Source organism: Pseudophryne corroboree, chromosome 11 (assembly GCF_028390025.1).
Source record: "Pseudophryne corroboree isolate aPseCor3 chromosome 11, aPseCor3.hap2, whole genome shotgun sequence".
NCBI classification, from domain to species: domain Eukaryota; kingdom Metazoa; phylum Chordata; class Amphibia; order Anura; family Myobatrachidae; genus Pseudophryne; species Pseudophryne corroboree.
In genome coordinates, this window is record NC_086454.1 from 266,791,393 (window position 1) to 266,796,392 (window position 5,000).

The window sequence follows — 5,000 nt, forward strand, 5'->3', positions numbered from 1 at the left end:
GTTCAATCCAGAGGGAAGGTTGCCCAAGTCCGCGGAGCTCGGGTGAGAAGGGCATTCGTCGGATAAATCGCGGAGCCCGAAAACCGGGTCTGATATTTCCTTCCTTGCCCATCGCAGCGCCCCCTGGTGGGCTGAATCCGGTACTACGATTTGTGGAAGTCTTGCCGATGAGTGGAGACTGGCACCTCTCGGGCCGGGACAGGCTTCCAGGAGCCTGGGGAAAATCGGAGCATGTGACGCAAAAGTGTCGCGCGCGCCGCCCGACACGTGACTCTAGTAAGAACCACCTCTCCGGATGTGTAATAGGAAGCACGTGCCGGGGCCTGGGCCCTCGATTCCCAGAACCCTGTATTCACGGTGGGCGTGGTCAGACAGAAAGCGCGGGCTTGGTACGGTGTGTGCGCCACAAACTCCGGAAGTGCTGGGTCTGCTGGTCGCAGTGAGGCAATGTACGGAACCGACGGCAGTGACGAAGACTGTCTCCCCGACTCGTCAGAGTTGAGCAGCTCGGATGATAGTGGAGGGGAGGAGACGTCTTTTCACGGCAGGAAGGTTCTGGAAGTGTCCGGGGCTTGCTCCGCGGAGGCCGAACCAAGTCTCCATCCGGCCCGCGCAGTGTCGGTCCAGGTACTTACCCGAAAAGCAGATGGTTCGATTGCATGTAACAAGAAAAATTTCTGCCTGTGGTGCGAGAGGCCATTCTCAAAAATTGCGAGACATGTTCAAGCTGTCCACCACAATGAGCATGAGGTTGCAAGGGCACTCAGCTTTCCGAAGCGCTCCAGGGAAAGGACAGTGCAGCTAGACCTGATTCGCACCCGGGGAAACTTTGCCCATAATGTCGGGGTTCTCCGCGAGGGCAGCGGAGTCCTCCTACCGTGCAAGCAGCCGGAAGAAGCAACGGCTCCCCAAGATTTCATGCACTGTGTAAAATGTAAAGGGCTATTCTCCAGGAAGCACCTGTGGCGCCATGTGAAGAGGTGCCCGCTCCGCAAAAGTGTCAGCCCCAAACCTGGAAGAACCAGGGTGCAGGGTCTCTTCACTTATGCCACACCGCTCCCGAAAGATGTTGGCACTGGCCTCTGGAAGTTGCTGAGCGAAATGAATTATGATGATGTGGTACCGGTAATCAAAGGGGACCGCTGGATTATGCAGTTCGGTCAGCACCTCTATAACCGTCTGGGGTCTGATGTCAGCAAGCATGATTACATCCGTCAGAAGCTCAGAGAGGTGGGGCGGCTTCTGCTGAAGGCGATGAAGGTCACACCATTGCGGTGTATGGAAGATTTAATTTGCCCACAGAATTTCCTGCAAGTGGTGCATGCTGTGAGGAGCCTGGCCGGTTACGATGACCGCACCAATACATATAAAATACCCTCGTTGGCTCTGAAGGTGGGACACAGCTTGCAGAAGATTTCTGCTATGGTGGAGTGTCAGGCACTGATGGAGGGCAGTGCCCTGACAGAGGAGCGTGCCCGAAACTTTCGGAAAATTTATGAGGCGAGGTGGAGCGAGCTAATCTCCACTGCTGCCCTGAAGACACTTCGAGAGATAAAATGGAATGCACCGCTGCTTCTGCCCTTCACTGATGATGTTAAGCGCTTGAACCTGTACCTCCTTGACCGTCAGCGAGAGTACATCGATGAGTTGTCCGCCCACCCTTCCAAACAGCAGTGGTCCATGTTGGCCAAAGTTACCCTCACGCAGCTGATTCTCTTCAACCGCAGGAGAGAAGGTGAGGTTTCCAAGATGCTGCTCTCCTCCTTCGATTTACGGCACACAGCCGATTTGCAGGGTGATGTGGCCCAGGCCCTGTCAGAGCTGGAGAAGGCACTCTGTCGTCACTTCTCCCGTATTGAGATTCCTGGGAAAAGAGGCAGGAAAGTCCCTGTCCTGCTATCCCCAAGCATGCAGAAAGCGATGGAGCTCCTCATAGAGAAGCGGACAGAATGTGGTGTGACCCCACACAATATCTACATGTTTGCTAGGCCAACAGCCATGTCCCATTATAGGGGATCCGACTGCATACGTCTCTACGCCCGGGAGTGTGGGGCCAAGCACCCCGAAGCATTATCTTCCACCCGCCTACGGAAGCATGTGGCTACACTTTCCAGAGTCCTCAACCTGAGCGATACAGAGATGGATCAGCTTGCTGATTTCCTTGGACATGATATTCGGGTGCATCGGCATTATTACCGCCTCCCGGAGGGTACCCTTCAACTGGCCAAGTTGAGCAAGCTGTTTCTGGCTCTCGAGCAAGGGAGAATGGCTGAATTCCGGGGCCACAATCTGGAAGAGATCTCCATTGATCCAAACGGTAGGTATCACTTGACAGTGTGGCTCCAGGGACTGACTGTCTAAGTGGGCTGGTGTGATCGGTTTCCCTGTCCTTCTCTATCCACAGAGCCGATCCAGGTGGCGAGCGATGACTCTGGGGATGAGCCAGAGAGTCAGGATACTGAGGTTCCCATGGGGCACATGGGAAAAGAAGCCGGCAGCGTGGTGTCGGCGGTGGATGGAGGTGCAGCTAAAGGTGGGTGTGACTGTCCATTCCATTTGAGATGCGTCCATGACTGGTGGTGGCGTTGCGTGGTGACTGACCTTTCTTCTCCCGCACAGGTGACAGAAGGGGTACCAAGCGCAATCCGTGGACCCCAGCAGAAGTGAAAGCTGTTGAACGTCGCATGATTCGGTTCATTCGCTCATTCAAGGTGCCGGGCAAGAATGACTGTGATGCGTGCCTAAGGGCAGAACGACAAGCGCTGAAGGCTCGGAACTGGCTCTCGGTTAAGTTTTACATTAAGAACCGAATTACTGCTGAAATGAGAAAGAACCTTTCCTGAATAAAATGTATCTGCTGCTGAATACACGTTTCCTCTATCTCTAATTAAACCCGAAAATAAATCAGTTATGTGGGTGTCCTCATGAGGCAGGTATTCCTGAATAGGTCCCCATGAGGAAGGTTCCAGACATATGTCCCGATGAGGATAGAAAAACAAGTATGTGTGTGTGTGTGTGTGTGTGTGTGTGTGTGTGTGTGTGTGTGTGTGTGTTTATATATGTGTGTGTGTGTGTATATATATATATATATGTATGTGTGTATATGTATATATATATATATATATATGCCGCAAAAACCAGCACTCCCTTCTCCTCTGTAAGGTGCACTGGTGCCATCCAACAGGTCCCAGTAGAACCTCACATTATCTTCCCAGTGCAGTTGGCACTCACGGGACTAGTTCATTCAGCAACAGTAAATAAAGACAGCAGAGACTTCTCCTCTGTTCAACGTTTCGGTATTATTTACCTTCGTCAGTATCACATCACAATAAACCAACAGTGCTTACCTAAATACCTTTTCATCTCCCAAACCCGGAGCCGCCATTGCGCCGCCCGTCGGGTCCTCTGACGCCACACACGTGCGACGCGCATCTCCCGGAGCGCCCGTATGACCGAGTGGCACCATTGCAACTACAAACAAATAACAAACAGTGCATAGTAGCATTAAAATAGCAAGATCAGAAAACACAAGATCACAGTATATCCATCTCAATCTTTAAATTGCGCTAGCACATAGAGTTATCTTACGTAATGATCATACCATATTCACCAGTCTCACGCAATATATATAGTTACATAGTTAGTGAGGTTGAAAAGAGGCAAAATGCCCATCGGGTTCAACCTGTATTCTGTGTTAAGCTGTTCATATTATAAAGCACCTGCCGAAGTAATGATTTAATACCAATTGACAATTACGATTCTACCACTCCCAGATATTAATGTCACTCTGCAAAATGCTATAGCCCTGGATACGTTTTCCAGTTAGAAATTTGTCCAATCCATTTTTAAATGCATTTACAGAGTCTGCCATTATTACCTTTTCCGGCAGGGAGTTTCAAATCTTTATTGCCCTTAATTTTCTCTCCTCTAGCCTCCATTGAGTGCCCACATGTCCTATACAGAGTTCTATTAATGAACAAATCCCCTGCTAGCTCCTTGTAATGACCCTTTACATATTTGAATATATTAATAATGTCTCCTCTTAGACACCTTTTCTAGAGTATACATATTTAACCTAGTAAGCCTTTCCTCGCACTCCAGTGTCTCTAACCTTTTAATCAATTTAGTAGCTCGCCTTTGAACCACAAGGACTTCCATGGAACTTGGGAACTCTTTCCCACACCCCCATACAGGGGAGCGAATAGCTATCCACCAGGTGTTGACGTGCAGTAGTATGTTTGTGGCAGGGACGTGCAGTCAGGGGAGGCAGTGCCTCCCCTGCCATTAGTGATTCCATTAATGATTAAAATAATATAAAGAAGATACTTATGACACATTCTGTGTCATAAGTATTTGCTTCATATTATTTAAAGCACCTTGGCTTTTAAATTGACTTTGGGAGGCACCGATAGTGGTGCCTCCAGCAGTCAATGGGACAAGGGGCAAAGCGGGGGGCGGGGCCATGCTGCGGGCTGTAAAAGCCCGTTGAAAATCAATGAAGAAGCGGCACCATTAGGTGCCGCTGTGACACAGGGGTGTGCTTTCACCCATGAAAGCACGCCCCTGTCAGGAGAAGGGATGTGATTGGCAAGCGGCTCCGTCACTGGAGCCGCTGTCAATCATCACTGGGTGGTTGCGGGGCGGGCATATGCGGCGGCAGTGCGGGCATTAGTAGCGGTCAGGTCCGGACTGGCGAGTGCCCCTACAGTGTATGGGTCCGCCTGTCATATGTGCGCCCGCGCCGCCCCCCCCATCAGCGTTACCTCTGTGAACTCGGCGGTGGGGTCCCTGGTGAACTGTCTATTTAACTGACTTCGCTGCGGACATCAGCCGCCGCCGCCGTCCCCCCCCCCCCCCCGTCCGTCCGTGCGTGCGGCCGCGACCACCGGCACCCACCCCCTTTTAACCCGCTCCCGCGGCACATTGTGCTGGCCATGTCGGCGCAGTGGAAGGCAGGCTCACTAGCCTTGGCCTCCCTGCACCACATATGTAGTGTGATG

The 5,000-nt window shown here is 51.6% G+C and overlaps 1 long non-coding RNA gene across 1 annotated transcript; it reads right to left on the reverse strand.

Annotated features, from left to right (window-relative positions):
- Positions 1-3,274: 3,274 nt before the first annotated feature.
- On the reverse strand, positions 3,275-4,888 carry LOC134970156 (uncharacterized). The gene is made up of 2 exons (XR_010189698.1): positions 4,764-4,888; positions 3,275-3,471 (listed from the first exon to the last, which is right to left on the reverse strand). It is a non-coding gene; the product is annotated as an uncharacterized LOC134970156 (long non-coding RNA).
- Positions 4,889-5,000: the final 112 nt, after the last annotated feature.